This window comes from Sinohyriopsis cumingii, chromosome 7 (genome assembly GCF_028554795.1).
Source record: "Sinohyriopsis cumingii isolate HCF-2022 chromosome 7, ASM2855479v2, whole genome shotgun sequence".
Taxonomy (NCBI): Eukaryota; Metazoa; Mollusca; class Bivalvia; order Unionida; family Unionidae; genus Sinohyriopsis; species Sinohyriopsis cumingii.
The window spans coordinates 101,176,471-101,196,454 of record NC_142967.1 but is presented as its reverse complement, the minus strand read 5'-3'; the positions used below and the strand labels follow the sequence as shown (position 1 = coordinate 101,196,454).

Here is a 19,984-nt window from a genome sequence, read left to right as displayed (position 1 = left end):
TGTAGTACAACCCATACGTGATAAATGGGTCATACGATAAATGACATGTAATATATGGCACATATCCAGAAACATACAGGGATGCTAGAACTGAGGCCCTGTCATTGTCCCAGAGACGTACAGGGATTTTAGGGCTGGGTCCCTAGATTGGCCCTTTGCAGTGTGTGTGTGTGTGTGTGTGTGTGTGTGTGTGTGTGTGTGTGTGTGTGTTAGTACCATTTCATAAGTCTTTGGTATGACTCAACCGGGGTTCGAACCCGCGACCTCCCGTATTAGCCTTTTACAAAGCTGCTTTAATTAGAAAATGCATAATAGAAAATGCCTTGATATGTACATATTAATTGAGTTGAAGTACCAATACTTAAGGGAAACGTTTGAGATAAATAATGTGCTTTCCTGGATATATGAATTTAATTTCCTATTGTTTCTTCTGGGGAATTTGTGTTCACACACACACACACACACACACACACACACACACATATATATATATATATATATATATATATATATATATATATATATATATATATATATATATATATATATATATATATATATATATATATATATATATATATATATATATATATATATATATATATATATATTATGAGAAACCATGAAAGTAAGATCAGAAATCGATCTGTTGAATAAACGTGTGAAAAAGTTTAATTTGCAAATTTAAGCAAGAATACTTTACTTATTTTCTTTTTTTTCAGTTTAATCCATGCCCTTAAAGAGCACTAGTCTTCGTCTGACAAGGAAAATGACATAATCTTTAAAATGCTGCCCGAATTATTAATATATTAAGGTTTCGTTTCTATTTATATTTAACCAAAGTAAATTAAATAAAAATAATTTAAATGTTTGGTGATGAATGTTATTAGAACTAAAAACAGCCAGTTTTATACGGTTTGGTGTATGTTCCATGATACCTTTAAAGATACTAGGCGGTATGTGGCGATATCGTATTGAAATTTCAATTTAAAAAATCATAACGTAAATTCAAAGTATAGTTTTGTTTTATATGTTCTGTTTTGGAGTCTTGTCTCCCTGTCGGGAACGTAATTATAGCTTCTGGCATTTCTATGTGAAAATAGAGCAAGTTGTTATTTGGTATACGGCACCTCCATAGGAGAGCCAAAAAGGTCGGGTAAAAAAACAAGTGCTTATTTTCCCCTTCAAAAAAGCATTAACCAGTTTGTTATGTACTCATGACTTTCCTACCTGAGACTGAATAATAAAACAAAATACACTACTTAAAGCGAAGTAATTTGAGTTCTGCTAAATTTTAAAGAGCCAGATCTAAATGAGCGACACAGGAAGACACAGCAGTTGTTCACGCGCACCAAGCAACCTTGAACTTCGATGAAACGGCAATATGTTGTGCTACATTAATCTGAAATTTCGAGTTACGATCTGAAAAAGCGTGCATTAGAATAACTATCATAGTAGTTACGATCTGAAAAAGCGTGCATTAGAATAACTATCATAGTTGATCTGGATCGGCAGGATTATGTCCACTGCAGAAACAACTAAACTTTGATTTTCTATTAATGGTTCGGAGTTATGATCTGAGTCTTTCCCAATGGACATGTCACAAGGGGATTAGCCTCGACAGCAGCGGCACGTCTCTACTGTTTTTTCCATTGGATATTTTGGAATCATAAACAAGCACAAATATTAGTTTTAGTGAAACTTAAAAGGAGATTGAGACTTGATTATGTGAAGATTAAATTTATTTCGTTTTGAATGCAATGAATTCTCGTATGATTTGTTTTGGAACTGTGGTCTACAATACAGAAAAAATTCATTTAAGGATCTATTTGTGGTGAGCCTATGCAATTCGGATTAGCTAGAAAAATTATGGCTGCAACATTTCAGGAAATCCAGAAATTAGAAAGGTAAGTCCTTGCTATATCAGGTCATTTTCAGGTCGATTTGTTTTTGCTCGAAGATTGGAAGGTATATACATCAAATGACTATTGGACATCAAATGACTATTGGACATCTGAAGTGGACAGAATCAGGCCATCAGTTGACTGGCATTGCAAATATCGAGTACAGGGTCAAACTTCGTCAATGCTGCAATTTGGTGTAGTCTGCAAACCGACAGAAGACATAATAAACATTAATCGCAATTTCTCAGATGATGCGTCATCCTCCTGCCAATTTCATTCGTATATGGCTCGATTTAAGGTCGTTTATGTTTGCTAGGCCCGGTAGTAAACAGATGCCCTACGGCGCCGAGAATTCAAACGTTTTGAAAGGCAATAGGCTCTGACCCCTACACCACAGCATAAATGTCAAAATATATAAGATGCGCTGTGAAGTTAGATAAAACTCGCACTTTAATCCTAGCTCATTACCTTAAGTGACGTAGCAAGAAATTATACTCTCCCACTCACCCCATACGCCCTACCATCCACTCCCCGCAAAACGGAATTATAGGGCCCGATCCCAATATGAATGTTGTTTGATGGGAATTCTGGGACCTCACTGGACCTGTGCCTCCTGCAGTAGCTGCTACAACCACTGATTAGCTTCCATCGGTCGTGGGTACTATTTGCTCTTTCTAATATTTTCTCTAGTTAAAAGAGACTTTTATCTACGTTTTTGCATGTTTACACTTGACTTTGCTACGTCTCGATTTAAGAATGAATTAATTACATATACAGTTCTACTTGCCACAGTGACCTAGTAGCAAATATTTTGGCCGCTTGAAACGAGATCGTATTTAATGCTCAAAATACAGTCTGATTAGTATGCTCGTGTGCAAAATACTGTTTGATAAAAATTTTCATGTCCTAAGTTCAGTTTGTTTAGTACGTTCGTGTCCTGAATTCAGTTCGATTTGTTTGTTCATGTCCAGAGCACAGTTTGATTAGTATGTTTATGTCCTGAATTCAGTTTGAGTAGTATGTTCATGTCCAGAGCACAGTTTGATTAGTATGTTTATGTCCTGAATTCAGTTTGATTAGTATGTTCATGTCCAGAGCACAGTTTGATTCGTATGTTTATGCCCTCAATTCAGTTTGATTAGTATGTTCATCTCCAGATCACAGTTTCATTTGTATGTTTATGTCCTGAATTCAGTTGGATTAGTTTGTTCATGTCCAAAGTACAGTTTCATTAGTAGGTTCATGTCCAGAGTACAGTTTGATTAGTATGTTCATGTCCAGAGTACAGTTTGATTAGTCTGTTCATGCCCAGAACACACTTTGATTAGTATGTTTATGTCCTGAATTCAGTTTGATTAGTTTTTTCATCTCCAGAGCATACTTTGATTAGTATGTTCGTGTCCTGAATACAGTTTGATTAGTTTGTCAAGAGCACAGTTTGATTAGTATTTTCATGTCCCGAGCACACTTTGATTCGTATGTTTATGTCCTGAATTCAGTTTGTTTATTAAGTTCATGTCCAAAATGCAGTTTGATTAGTTTGTTCAAGTCCATTGCACAGTTTGATTTGTATGTTCATGTCGAGAGTACAGTTTGATTAGTATGTTTATGTCCTGAATTCAGTTTGTTTATTAAGTTCATGTCCAAATTACAGTTTGATTAGTTTGTTCATGTCCAGAGCACAGTTTGATTAGTTTGTTCGTGTCATGATTTCAGTTTGTTTCTTGATTTCATGTCCAAAATACAGTTTGATTAGTTTGTTCATGTCTAGAGTATAGTTTGATTAGTATGTTCATGTCCAGAGTACAGTTTGATTAGTTTGTTCATGTCCAGAGTACAGCTTGATTAGTATGTTTATGTCCAGAGCACAGTTTGATTTGTATGTTTATGTCCAGAGTACAGTTTGATTTGTATGTTCATGTCCAGAGTACAGCTTGATTAGTTTGTTCATGTCTAGAGTATAGTTTGATTAGTATGTTCATGTCCAGAGTACAGTTTGATTAGTTTGTTCATGTCCAGAGTACAGTTTGATTTGTATGTTCATGTCCAGAGTACAGCTTGATTAGTATGTTGATGTCCAGAGCACAGTTTGATTTGTATGTTTATGTCCAGAGCACAGTTTGATTTGTATGTTTATGTCCAGAGCACAGTTTGATTTGTATGTTTATGTCCAGAGTACAGCTTGATTAGTATGTTTATGTCCAGAGCACAGTTTGATTTGTATGTTCATGTCCAGAGCACAGTTTGATTTGTATGTTTATGTCCAGAGCACAGTTTGATTTGTATGTTTATGTCCAGAGTACAGCTTGATTAGTTTGTTCATGTCTAGAGTATAGTTTGATTAGTTTGTTCATGTCCAGAGCACAGTTTGATTTGTATGTTCATGTCCAGAGTACAGCTTGATTAGTATGTTCATGTCCAGAGCACAGTTTGATTTGTATGTTTATGTCCAGAGCACAGTTTGATTGTATGTTCATGTCCAGAGTACAGTTTGATTTGTATCAAACATGTAGAGTTTAGTTTGATTAGTATATTCATGTCTGAAACACAATTGGATTAGTTTATTCATGTCCAGAGTATAGTTTGATTAGTATGTTCATGTCCGAAAAACAGTTTGATTAGTATGTTTATGTCCTGAATTCAGTTAGATTTTTATGTTCTAGACCTGAATTCACTTTCATTAGTATGTTCCTGTCAGAAATGACGTTTGGTTATCATATTTATGTCCGAAATGTAGTTTGATTAGTATCATCATGTCCAGACTTCAGTTTGAGTTTAATGTCTGTGTCCGAGATACAGTTTCATTAGTACATTTATGTCCAGAGTGCAGATTGATTAGTATGTTCATGACTGAAATACAGTTTGATTAGAATATTCATGTCCAAAATAAAGTTTAATTGGCATGTTCATGTCCACAGCATGATCATGTCAAAAATTAAGTTTGATAATTAAGTTCATGTCTAAAATATAGTTTGAAAAGTATGTTCATGTCCAGAGTAAAATCTAATGTTCTTATTCGAAACACAATTTGATTAGCATGTTTGTGTCCAAAATATAGTTTGATTAGTATGTTCAGGTCCAGAATTCACTTTGATTAGTAAGTTCATGTCCAAAATATAGTTTCATTAGTATGTTTTTATCCATAATACAGTTTGATTAGTATACTAATAATAATAATGAGGACTTTGTATAGCGCCAACTTTATAGAAGCTCTAACCGCTTTTTAACATTAGACAACGCCTACAAGATAAAAAAACATATAATAATATTAATAAAAAATAGGCACCATGAAATTAGAAAAACATAATAAAAAATTTAAAAAGCATGCTGAGAATATTTCAGGTAGGAAACATTATTAGGTCTTTAAGTTTGTTCTTGCAGTTGTCACAAGTGAGTTTTGAGAGCCCTCTTGAATGTGATCACTGTGTCTTCGTGTCTAAGTTCAGTGGGAAATTCATTCCATGTTGCTGGGCCCTGGTATGCAAAAGAACGCTGCCCATATGATTTTGTTTTCATAGTGGGAATAATACGTATACTATTGTTAGACGAGGAGAGTAAGTATTGTGCTGGTGTGTACACATGTGTGAGGTCGGATAGGTATGTTGGACTAGAGTCCGACAGTGAAACGTAGCACAGAGAACACATTTTGTGTTTGATTCTGGATCGAATGATAGACAGTGTAGGGTACAGAGCAGCGGAGAGGTGTGCTCTGATCATGGTACTCTAAGTATGATCCTAGCAGCTGTGTTTTGAACTTTTTGAAGTTTCTGGAGTAGATTATGAGATGAACCAGACATAATTGAGTTACAATAGTCCAGTCTTCAAAGTACTAATGAACATACAAGTGTTTTAGTGGCATCAACTGAAAGATATTTGCGAATTGAGCTGATACGTCTCAGCTTAAGAAATGCAGCCTTGCATAAGTTCATGACATGCTGGTGCAATGTGAGAGTACTGTCCAGAGTAACACCTAGGTGTTGTACTGATTGTGTGAATTTAATGTTGGTGCTGCTAATATTTATTGTTTGAGGTAAAGGATGTGAATGAGAAAGTCTTTGTGTTGTGATCAGAATGGCCTCAGTTTTATCATCATTCATCTGCAGCTTGTTACATGTCATCCATGATTTCACATCAGTAATTCACCTCTCTACACACTGGATGATAGCATCAACTTCAGTTGGGTGGCTAGATTTGTATATTTGGTGTCATCAGCGTACATAATGAAGAGAACAAGTCCAAGAACAGACTCCTATGGAACACCACAACATAGATCAACTGGCTGGAGTGTATTCCATTTGCAGATATAATTTGTGTCCTGTTGACCAAGTAGGATCTGAACCACAGTAAGGCTGTATCATGAATGCCAAATACATGCTGGAGACGGTGAAGTAATATATCATGGTTTATTGTGTCAATTGCTGCAGACAAATCAAGGAGGGTGAGGACTGTAATCTTTCCGCTATCCAACGCAGAGAGAATATCATTAACTACTTTTAGAAGAGTAGTTTCAGTACTGTGGCAAGGCGATATGCAGATTGTACATTGCTAAAAAGACTGTTTGAATTTAGATGAGATACAAGCTGGGATAGAACAACCTTTTCTAAGATTTTTGATATGAATGGGAGATTAGAAACTGGGCGTTAGTTCTTTAAATCGTTATGATCAAGTGTTGGTTTCTTCAGCAGAGGCTTTACAATGGTAGTTTTGAAAAATGATGGGAATTACCCGGATGAGAGGGTATTAATAACATCAGTCAGTGAAGGCAATACTGGATTTAAGCACTCAAGCAGCAGTGATGTTGGAATTGGATCAAATTCACATGACTTTGGTGCACTCTTCATCACGATTGTACGTACGAAATCCATAGAGACAGGTTCAAATACTGCTAATGGTTGCCGCTTAAATGCTGTATCCCAACTGTATGGTGACGACGAGTCAATTGAAATTGTGGTGTCAAGCTTATCTCTAATGGTTTGTACTTTGTCACGGAAGAAATCTGCAAACATGTCCGGAAGGTCGACTGGAGAGAAGGTAGGTGGAAGTGGTGTAGATTTGTTCCTTGGCATTAGCTTGTTAGTAATCTCGAAGAGCCCTTTGCAACTGGAACTTTCCATGATCTTGGTAGTGTAGTTGGCTGGTTTCGCTTCATGGACTATATTTGTGATATTCTTCTTAGAGACTTCATATTTATGCTTGAAACTAAAAGAACGAAATATTTCCGACACAGAGGTTATACACATCTATGCAATCAAAAATCCAAACTGTCTCAAAAAATAAAACCAAAACCGGCAACAACCAGAAATGTGCAATTTCCGAACTGTGTTACTGAACCTTTGTGAAACGCCATAAATCCGCCACAGTTTAGTCAAATATTGCAAATGAAAACTCTTGAGTTTACCAATCAGAGTGGTTCATTCATCAATATATCACCGCAATAGTAATAGCAACGACTGCCATATTTCCAGGACGGATATTATAAGTTTCCAGCAATTGTATGAATCAGAAATCTCCTCAATCATTACACACTTAAGAGCTCTGTACCCAGTATTGAATCGTAACATTCGATACGATATATTTTTTCATAATTAAAACCGGTAAAAGTTTGAAGTCAAATTTTTTAAAATACTTATTGTTTTTTCCATAGATATCCATCGATTAAATGTGATAATGCAGGAATAATATCAATGTATTTTTTTTTCTTCTATTTTCTCAAGTGTACGATAGGTCAACCCACTGCGACCATTAACATATTCGTATTAATGTGCAGTGTTTCCAAGGAATAGCATAATCAAGAATTACTTATCGTGAAAACGTCTTTGCTGCAATTGTTGCACAGGAACGTTGAAGTCATGTGTTTAGGCCAAGTTCTACAAAGTCATATTTGCAACGCTAAAGTGGATAACAAAATAATTTATCAATCTTGTTTATGGTCTGGCTACATGCAATCTTAGCCAAGTGATTGAAAGATTAGTATTGTTCATATTGACAACATCGCTTTCCATCATTCATAATTTTACATATAAATTTGTTTGCTTATAAAATGTTGCAAATGCAGTGGTATGGTTGTTAGTGCATCGTTGGAATTGAGACATTTGTTAGACTTGACACCGGCTTCTGAATGCCTTGTTTGTAAGGTTTTAATTTGCTTTTTTCGTATGGTCCTGCGATGAAAGGTTATGCTCGAGTTTGTATAACTCAACCACTCAGAACGGATAATCATTATTGCAGGTGTTCCGAATAGTGGAGATCCAGTTCAACAAAATATCCATCGGTCATGTTCACCGGATCATCGACAATCCCCGCTGTGCTGCTTATATTTCGACGACAGTGTTTCATTGGCAGAACAACATAATTTATACCCGACTGCACATGGTACGTGTTTTTGTTCCATTTGCTTATTTATCTGGACGACGTACAAGGTTAAATTTTCGGTTCGAAGGTCTGAAGCCGCCTTGCATAAACGGAACAGTTTCTTCTGCAACCATGTCTTCAAAGTCGCCAAACCTATTATGCAGCGTTAGATGGTATCAGGTCGTTTGCGATGCCTGTTAGGGTTCTGTTTTTCTTTGTTTGGCGACTTTGATCTTAGGGATTTATTGAATCATATTTGTGCAGAAACTGTGTATTTATTTTAGGTTTATAATGTGGGTCGTTTGAATATGTTGCTTCATCGGGTTTACTTCTTTGTGTTTGTGCACCCCTGGTTATCTCTCTACCAGTTTTGATTTCAACCAAGAAGGCTGGGCTTTGAATAGAGGTTCTAGATTCTGCCAGCCTTACTGTCTCTAGAAAAGGGATAATGTTTAGGTTTAGTTTGATTTTCGTCTCTAGTTAACAGGTTTCGCAGATCAAGAAGTTCGCATTGTGATTGACAAAGTGAACGAAATGTGGGGTACCTCTACATTAAAGTTCCCGATGGGAAGAATTGCCGTATGACCACATACAGAGTTTACGAGTATATGTCTCCTTTCTTACCATACTTCTGACACTCGAATCATCGAAGTGGATATAGGATATAAATCTCATCGTTGACCTGAGATATTGGGTAGTATCGGTGCCTTAAAAGTATGTATGGTAGTGATTGTGTACTGCAAAGGTTGATACGGAGGTGTCGAACCGCAGTAAAAGCTTGGTTGTTCATGCCTTCGAAGGTTTCAGTGTCAATGACTCTCGCCAGATCACGATGACAAATCACGCCCTTCTATGAATTCAGTTAAGTATAAGCAAAGAAGGTTACTGAATTATCAAAACATATTTTAATTTTTTGGATGTTTTTAGAGTGTACCCTTTGCCCACGCTCCACAAGCAAGCTATCCGTTTTAAACTTTTTAACGCTCATTGGCGATAGTGCATTCAGTGGTCGTGATGCTCATTTGGATTGGATCACCGAGAAGCATTGAAATGACTCCACTCCACATGGCTCATCCTCCGAGTCCTACAAATGTTTTGTTAGTTTTATCTTGTTTATGTTTTCTTTCTGTTATATCATATTTTGTTTGATGTTCATCACCCGCGTTCAACCATCCACCATGCAGTCCAACATGTGGACCCTTATCAAGTCCCGAGGTTACATAGACGATAAAGATAAATCCGATTGACACGTTAGTTCTCCGCCTTCTATGAAGGTTTCTGAGATGGACAATATGGTATAACAAAGGAATAAACTGCAAGGACAAAGCTGGTATCCAGATAACAAGAAAAAAATGTTTAAGAGAAAGTGACAAAACTAATTTAAAAAAACATCCTAGGGCTCAGCGTAACAAGCCAATCTTTCGAGACTGGGCCAATGTCGACCTAACGTCAAAATGTTTTGCATTTATGTGTCTCTGATGGGTCTGACAGATGCTCAAGTGCCAGGATTCTTTCCTCCCTGGACACGGGTAGCAACCACGAACAACAGCTTGCCTCCACTCCACTTTAGACATGCAACGTTAACTCATCGGGCTTATTCTACAACTCCGGATACGCAGGGGCCTGGCTTCTAATGAAAACAACTGCTTCTGTGTGATTGAGGAACACACTTGAAATATTATAAATGACGTTAACTTTGTCTGGTCTTGAAATGCTGACACAAAATTTTGTGAGTTTACTTATGACACTTTAATGCATATTTTTAAAAAAAATGCTATTCGCTATGTTGTTTAAGAAAATTAGGTCAAAATTTCAGAAAGTGAAAATATAAATTTGTTTTAAATAAACGATTACCAGTGGGTAAAAACAGGAGCATATTTGTTCCTTATCTGTTAAACCCAGACAAATTGGTACCTATACTACACTTTAAAATTTTGACAAATTGAATGGTTCTTGTGGGTAGAGGTGTCTCATTCCATGTTTGATCCAAGGACCTATATAATCGCATTTATCTCGTTAATAATGGATGGGATGACCATATATTTAAAGAGATATACATGATATTGAAACAGAATATTGTATATTTGAGTTGCTCAAGCTGGAGGTTGGTATGTATGCGCACAAGTTTGAAGCAAGTCCGTAATATGATCGGAGCATTTTGTTTACATCAAGTCCATAATATAATCAGGCAATTGGTTTGATCAAGCCCGTCATGTTATGTAACCAAAGCATTGGGTTTTTCTTCGACAATTTTAATTCAACAAAAGTTCACGGGTTTTTAATGTTTTGTCCCTGTGCTGGCATAGGTCAATATATTTCAAACTAGAGTGCTTTTCGGCTTGCATAGTTTTGATAGATCAACAGCTATCAGGATATCTTCAACTTTGTCCTCAAAATATTGGTTCAGACACAGGCCATGGGCAAGTGGATTTACAGAATTCACTTGCTCTGGATCAAATTCCACTCGCACGAAACGGTCAGAATTGGTTTACTATTATATGTTACAATGTTCAATGTTAAGTTAGTTGGTTTTCTGGGATTTAATGTCATTTTAACGCATGATAAGATTTATTTGGCGGCCAGTGTGTTTGGTGAAAGAAAAAACCGGCAAGAATCATACCCAACCTAGCACGCTTTTCTCATATATTACACAATGTTCAACCTGTTAAACTTTAAATAGAGAAACTTTACAAATCCTTCACATTAACAAAATATCTGCGTACATTTGCTTCATTTGCACCTCGCCAACCATTTGTGTGTGACCTTGTCTACTGAAATTCGGATTTGATTTGATTTAATTGAAACCAATATTTTCTGCAGGCAATGATTACATCATTTGGTAATCAATACTTTCGTTTTTTGAACACTGCAATCAATTCAAATGACTCCAGTTCGACGTTCAAAACAAATGTGACTCGAAGAGGCATTTGTCTATTTCATATATCAATTAATAAAAATAATAGCATCATGCTTCGAAAAAGAAATTTCAATTACAGCACTGTGGATGTGTCACAATTACATAAAACACACCCTGCGTATAACAATAGAGCCAACAGTAACAAATTGTTTCAAATGAATCTATTACAGAACGATGTAATTATCTTATTTTAATACCTGGTGAAACACACATTATATCGGATACTTTTAATACTCGCCAATTCCTTAGCATAGCTAAATATTAAATATTAATCGGTCGCATAGATATCAGTCGAAATTGTTGTGTGTGTTTGTATATATATATATATATATATATATATATATATATATATATATATATATATATATATATATATATATATATATATATATATATATATATCTGTGTGTGTGTGTTTAATTTTATAATATACTTTATATTTAAGTCACTTGGTTTAATGATTATTTTTTATTCTGCTTTATTTACTTGCTTTATTCATAAATCAAGGTTATCACCAAGATCACTTCAACAACTATTCGGTCAAAGTACGCTACAAAATAGTTTGAACGGAGGTCATGCCAGCATCATGTGGTCCCAGGAAAACATTTGTACCCTCGAAATGGCATGCATGTCCTAATTGTTGATTGGCACAATAATAACAAAATGTCAGATAATCACTGTTAAAAATATTTCATAACAAAGAATATTTCAATGTCTGGAAACTTCTCTAGTGATTCAGAAATGTGGCTGTGATGGGTATGTAATGGATATACAAAGGAATTAAATGAGAAACTATCAATTTGTCGCTTATAGTTCAGCCTTGTAAGAGTCAGAAAGGAAATTGTAATTGTTTATGATTTGTTTGTTGCAATTGAAAACCATTTATTCAAAACAGACAGTACATTGCTAAATTATTGTGAATTATTCAAAGACTTGGATAATTAACAATTTCGTTGGATTACGTGAAACATTTAAGGACTTAAGTGACCTTAGAATCGTCATTCGGAATACTTTTGGATCGTTTCTTTATTACTGTGAAAATGATAGTACATTTAGAATATATAACAGGAATTCGAACCATACTGGAAATTATTTTGAGACTTTAACTTTGATTGATTTCATATTTTAGGTATCTATATATTTGCGTTAGATCTTTTTGTGACACAGTTTAAGCACCTAAAACGTAACAATAAATTAAACCAGTTGTGAAATACCGAGTCAGAGTGAGCAAGTGAGCGTAATTACAGGTAACCAATGAAATATATCAAACAGAATAGTTCTGTTTCTCACCTTTTCGTCTCGTGCGTCACTTTGTATTCAAAGCCGTGGATAGTTTGCGCTGTATGAAACTATACCCCCGATTGGAAAATAATACCGTAAAACTTTACGAAATGCTCCCCTGGGCTTGAGGCGCCCCAGGTCGTCTCAAATATTGCCCGTAGGCTACGACGGTGCGGTCTGTACACAAACAGTATAGCCATTGATACAATTAATTAGATGGTCTTCATTACGATGGAGGAACCAGTAAATGGAGTCCCAGAATATGAATAATTTATCAGTGTCTTACAAGATGAACATCATAGAGAAATTTATCAACTCGCTAGCAAGAACCTTATTTAGAATAGGGAGGAACCCCATCGAAATTTCGAGGGGACCCGGTTGTCCGGCTATCCGAATTTTAAGCCCCGCAAATTGATGTTCCTTTTAAAGCTTTTATCTTCAGCAATAATACATAATGGCCATATTTTCGTATTCTAGAATCAGGAAATCTAAGTTAAATAACTGAGTCCACATTATCTTTGAGTAAGATACATTTCATACGTCTTTGGTCATCCAATATATATTGGAGGAGATTACCAATTAGCAATAAATAGTCTCAAAATCGGAAAGTTCCTGAAAATACCTATTTAGTGTGCTTTTAGTCAACGATGGGTCAGTATGGCTACACTGAAACTATATATATATAACCAGATATAGACAGGAAATAGTAGCAAATTCATTCCCATGACTCCATGGCACGCCCTCATTGGTGAGTTGTGGTCAACGCCTGTAACAATGTGGCACAACGGAAGACAGTATTCCTCACCAGTCTGTATTTCCACATAAGCTAGATCTTCATATTTTCGTCCCCAAATTTAAAACAGAAGCCTACTGCAATTAAGAATATCTCAATCTTCAAAATTTCCAACAGAGTATGTTCCCTTGGTAACATATGGGATCAAGTCGACATTCGTCATTATTCATGAGAAAAAAATACGGGTGGAAGTAGGCGTTTGATTAAACCCTGGACGATCTTTTTATAACTGGAAACTTACAGATGATAATGAAAAATATGTAGTGACCTTGTTGGCTGCGTGAATAAAAGTATGTACTTATGACCTCAGAGTATTCTACTCCTGAAAAGGATTTTAGTTTGCTAAGAATTTAAAATTCTGTCTGTTTGAAAAGCTTTGTGTTGGAATATGTGGGCAGGGAGTTCGTAGTCCGTATTTATAAAATATGCATGCGTTAAATTTTGTATCTGAGACTTTCTTTTCAAGCTGCTACATTCTTGTTTCTTGAAACATTTTGGTGACCTTAGCTTTTTAAGTTTATAACGGACGAAAATGAGGTATGTTCATGGGTACGTATGTGTGTATCTATGGATATATGTACGTAAACAGATAAATGGATAGCCTGAGAGATATAATAAATTATATACTTATTACTTAACCGAGTCTATAGGTAAATGACACGATAACCTTTACATTAGTATAAAAGAGATTAAATCCGACATTACCCTGCCCTATGTATTTTCAGGTAACAGGGTTTAGTGCTAGGAATCAACTTTCGGTTTCAAGCGATTGTTCACTCATTCGGGTATAAAACTGTTCATATCACGAGCAGAATAACCTGCAGCCAATAGCGTCTAAGTGTCAATAGGTAATAATATATTAATGTTGTAGTACATTTATAAATCATTGTTCTTTCAGTTAATAACACAAGTTAACTTGGAAAGTGAGTATCGATGTTTCATTCAGCCTTTTCACAAATTATATAAACTTTCAGCCATAACGTCACATTTAATAGTCGGGTTTCATATGTCTAGCATTTCGTCAGTGGGTGTCGACTATACATAATTGTCCAATAGTGAATCAGTAGTACAGATCTGATTTACTTGGGCATCACACTGTTGTTTCCGATAGTTTTAACTGTTTTCATACATCGTAAGTTTTTAAACATTTTATCAAGATTGAATTTAAAAAAAAACCATCAAAATTAAAATAAAGTGAAAAAATTGTTGTACAAGTATTTAGAGAATAAATTTTAACGATTAATGACATTATGGTATGGACACAATAATTCCCTATTATCTACCCAACAAATTAATTAAAGATAGTACTTACATGGAGTCTACTCTATGCTGTTTGGACTTCGTTTTTAGGCATTTCTTCATGGCATCTCGTTCAATAAGTGTACACTAGAGGATCTACAGCTGACACATTTTAAAATCTTTACATTCAGGTGTAAAGGAGGAGAAAGTGAGTGAGATAGAATGAGCAGAAGAAAACGACACATGAAATAGGCCTAAATATAAAATTATGCTTCTCAAATAATATACACGGGCAGATATAGTTCCTAAATGGAAATAACTAGTCCCAGAAGTGATAACTGTTATATTTCCACTGTGGCCATTGACCTTACTCTCACAGATATATTTCAATATCTCATTTTAAAATACATTATTAGAACCAATTTGATTAGGTATTTTGGACCGCTCCGGTGGCCTAGTGGTTAGAGCGTCCGCCTCGGATGCGGGAGGGCGTGGGTTCGATCCCCGGCCGAGTCATACCAGAGACTTAAAAAATGGTACTAACAGCTGCCTCGCTTGGCGTTCAGCATTAAGAGGTTAGTGTTAGGACTGGTCGGCCTGGTGTCAGGATAATGTGACTGGGTGGGACATCATGCTACATGTCTGCGGCATAATGCCCCAGTGCTAGACATCACTATAAACTGCCACATTGCAGACATCGTAGCGATATGACTGAAAAATTGTTAAAGCTACGTTAAAAATCAAAATCACATCACATCACATCAGGTATTTTGGAGACATATCCATTACAGAACATTTAAATTCATGGTGTAATATTGTCAGTATATTTGCTGTGTTTTGGAATCTTGCCTTTTAGGAATGAGTTTCTGCGGTACAGAATGGAGAGATGTACTACATTGCAAACAATACATGTCATACAATGAATACAAACTTTACTAATGAGATATGAAGTGTTTTAAAGTATATTTGTTTGAATATTATTTTAATAGTTAAGTTCCATGTCGAAATTGGTCAATAAACTAAAGAAGCTGTATTTTAAGTTTTAACACTCTGTCGACCTTTCTGTCTCAAAATACTGATTTTGATATATGCATAGCAATCATTTTTAAATTTAAATTGTGTAAATAAAACGTATTATAAAAACTTCCTTCGTTATGGCGCAAGTACCATATTGGTGACAGTAACTCCTTCGACTTAAAAAAATGAGTAATTAATGATATTTTCCGGACATAAGTTTAGGATCGTACGTTTAACATTGGAACACTGGACGAATGAAGGAACTTTATTTTTTTTAGTACTTTGTAGATCGGAAGGAAATACTAACAGCTGGACGTAGAGTCATACATGTGTAAGTATGTAGGTAGATATGTAGGTAGTTGGGTATATGTAGAGCAGAGGGTGGAAAGACATATAGTTAAGCAGAAGAAGTTTCTTCATTCAACGGATGACTGATAATGAATCTAGGTAAATATATACAGTTAGGTACATACGTACCTAACTTTGTGGGCTAGTACGTACGTAAAAAGCTAGCTGGCTCACTAGCTTGTTAACAAGAGAGATATGAAGACAGCTAGGCGTGAAGAGCAAAATCAGATCTGCATTATGAGAACAAAATAGAACAGGACTATATTGATTTGAAGTATGCCAAAATCATTTGGTCACTACAATACGTAGGTCCTATACAACACACTGTTAAATGATTGTGCCCATAAATCCTGTATCAGGTAGCGTGCAAGGGTTACGTCAACATGTGGGTAAAGCAATCGAATCCGACATTTAGCAAGTTTGAAAAATTTAAGAGCGCCATTCTGTGAATCAGCTGTCCGTTTTTAAGGGATGGGAGAATTTGATATTGTTTATAAAACCGGTATAAAGACAACTGTGTGTCTATAGCTACCAAAGTATTGATGTTGAGAGTCAACAGAGTGTCATTCAACGTCAGTCCGACCATAAGACGAACTAGGCGGTCGTCTCGGGCGTAAGTCTTCATTCTCACTATAATATATAGAAGTAAATCTTTCTTCTCTGTGAATGGGGATGGGGGCAAAGTCATACTTATCCTAGGGTGCCAATAACCCTTGGATCAAACGTGTGTAGCTTTAACAAAACCGAATGACACAAGTAAAAGTTTCATGATCTGTGCAAGTAGACGCACCAGTTAACACAGAAAAATAACAGTGAGATTCGATATGTCCCTTTCACAAATTAAATGATATGTCGATCACGTTGTGACACATCATTTAATATTTACCATCAATTATTCCTTCACAGCTTGGAGACTAGATGCTATCGTCACCGTGTCATTCAACACTTACCTCTATAGGATATACAATGACTATGTCCCCGTAATTTCCGATGCTAATAAAACTCCTGCTCTCTAGCAGCACGAATGGTTTGATGTTTGTGTAAGTTTATACTTAACATCCTTAAATGAAACACTATTGTCTTTATGGTGGTTGTATACATACATGTTTTGCATCATTCCGGTGTCGACCCTGAGTTGTACTAAATTGACCTTCATTCATTAGACGTATTCTGCTGTTGTTACAGTTCATATCGCGAAATTCACGCAGGATATAGTAGTTTTGAAAGTATCGTTTGATATTATTTTCGACTTGTGTTAAAGATAATATTTTATGTATCCATGATGAAAAAGACAGGCAGAATTTAAAAGCATAAAACAAAAAGAAATATATAAACAATTGTCTCGGACAATGGTTCTTTAATAAAGCGTGGAGTGGCCCTATAATACTAGTATGTGTAATATTCTAAACTATGTAATTACTTACAGCCTAAACAAAAAGCATGATGTGTAGGTAACAAATAAATCTCAGTTTTCAACCAGAAAAAAAAAATACACAATAAAAATACTTTTCGTGAACATTGTTTACAAAATAACATTCATAAAATAAGGACAACAAGAGTAATAACAATTTATTAATCGAAATGTTAAAGAAGTCTCGAAGAAAAAATGATTCAAATATATTTTGATTGAAATGAATATATCCGCTAAAAATAATCAGTTATATTTGTTCCAAAACGTATTATCGCATGAGCGTAAATTTCACACAGAGTTGGAAACATGCTTCTTCGGGCGGGATGGGTGGGTGGGAAAATAATTGCAAGATACTTAATCTTTGGAGAGGAGTATTTTATTGGATTTATCAGTTATTGGATTTAAGGGAATTTTGTCTTTGTTGAAGAGACCTAAATGTCCAACCACAATGTTTTTTATACCATTGATTCTCACCCTTGCGACAAAGAAATCTACCTGATTTACTAACCTTACTTTTCATATCTAAGACTGGTTGTCTCTGGAATGGTGTCCACGCGCAATGAACTACTTTTATAAAAAGAAACACTTCTTCTCTTCTGCTGTGCCTGAATGAATTTGAATGAAACCAAACAACAAGAGATACATAAAAAAAGGAAATTCACTCGTAAAGCATCGTAAGTTTTATTCAACTTTGATAACATACGGTAAAAATTATTTTGAGAAAGACTAACACACATATCCACACGACGTCGAGATATTTGGTGGAGCTAATGAATGAAAGAGTATCGTATAACCCAACACTGCATCAGATATGGCAAGAAGGCTAAGTACCTTAATGAATAAAAATCTGTCAAAACAAACTGTTTCAATTCGACTTCTAAATATATCACCTAAACTCAGAATATAGTTTGTGCTAGAACCTAACAGATACATGTTCCGGACACACATGATGTACACCTACACATCAATGCATTCAAAAAACCCAAACTCAAGTCTACCGCAAAACCAGCAACAACCAGTAATGTGTTATGTCAGTCATATACCATAAATCCGCCGCAGCTTAGTGAAACATAATAATGCATTTGCAATTGAAAACTACTGCACATACTAATCAGAGGTTGATTCATTAGTCCACGCGATATTCCACAAGATGTCCATACACGTGTCATTGCAAAAGTAATAGCAACACTTCCCATATTTTCAGGACAGAAAATATTAATTTCCAACAAAATCATGTATTAGAAATCATTACATCTTTGTTGAGCTGTGGACCCAGTATTGAATCGTATCATTGATACCAAATAACGTTTTCAAAATTAGAAGCGATGAAAGTTTAAAGTTATCCATATAAAAAATATTAATTACTTATTGTTATTGTCATATGATATGCATCAATTAAATGTGATACAGTTAAATGTTTTTATTTCTATTTTGTCATGCGGACGACAAGTCACCCAACTGCCCTCATTATCATATTCATTTTAATGCTCGTAGTTTACATACAATAGCACGTTTCTCGAGCCACCACTGATGCAATTCTCGTAACAATTATAACTTGTGTTATGGGGGTTTTTTCTTCTGTTTTTACTTTTCTAACAGCTGCAGATATAGTTAGATTCTACTTAGATAATAATCAGAATTTCATTAAAGAGTTTAAGACCTGGTTACCCTTATATAAAATGAGAGGTGATTAATACTGTATGTTTTGAATCTGCAAAAGTGCAGGATTATTTTAATTGCATTAGAAAACAATTGGGGGAGAAAAATAATCTACTGAAAAAATAATCTATGTCGGTGCTTGTACCATGACAAGGAAATCACAGTCGCAGGATTACAGAGTCTAGTGGGGAAGCAAATAATGTAGCCCCTTGACTGGAATCTCCTTTGTCTTAGTGCAAATGCTACCACAGATTATATTATCCACCACTCAGAACTTAAGATAAGAACTATATGGTACTGTAAGACGGTCTGTTGTCTCATTACGTCTAATACAGGTATGACTGATTAGTCAAAATCATAGTATACGTCAAAGCACATTGCTTGTTATCTTTAAGGAGCATGTTTGTCAGTAATGAGTTTTCCAGATACCTATTTTGGAGTGATTGAAGTACTGATAGTGGCTCAGATAGTTAATACAGTTTACAATATGTTTGGTTTCGATATATTTCAGCGCAAGATTTATAGCCCTGGCCTCTGTTGAGAATATCAATACATCATCTGGTAAACGAAGTTTTGTGGATTTATTTGCCATAGAAAGGCTGCAACAGCGCTTTCACCATACTTTGTATTCTATCTTGTGTATTTCTTGAATTTGGAGAGAAGTTCCTAATAAAAGATCTCAAAATTGGACGAATTTGTCTCGGATATTTTTTTCCTTCGTGAAGAGTAAAGATTACTTTGAGCTACGTTACAAGGCATGAATGTGTTAAAGAATCGAACGACTTTTTGATTTTTGAAAGGTCAATTTTTTTCGAATTGTCAGTGCAAGAAGATATTTCCGATGCCAACGATCGGAATGACATTTGAGCGCAAACTGAAACCAATAAGGCAATCATTCACAACCACATGGAAGAAATATCTAAAAGCATTTCGAACTTAAAATATCTTTCATTTTTTTCAAAATCAATCTACTATGAAACATATATGCCATAATTAAAGGTTTGGAAAAGAACCTTTTAAAGAGTTTACCAGTTTCGAAAGGAATTTAATGCATATCATCATAT

At 35.3% G+C, this 19,984-nt stretch overlaps 1 long non-coding RNA gene across 1 annotated transcript; it reads left to right on the top strand.

Annotated features, from left to right (window-relative positions):
- The first annotated feature begins 1,748 nt into the window (after nucleotides 1-1,748).
- LOC149795832 (uncharacterized) lies at nucleotides 1,749-19,610 on the top strand. Its single transcript, XR_016422148.1, has 3 exons — nucleotides 1,749-1,907; nucleotides 8,133-8,276; nucleotides 19,432-19,610. It is a non-coding gene; the product is annotated as an uncharacterized LOC149795832 (long non-coding RNA).
- The last annotated feature ends 374 nt before the right edge of the window (nucleotides 19,611-19,984 follow it).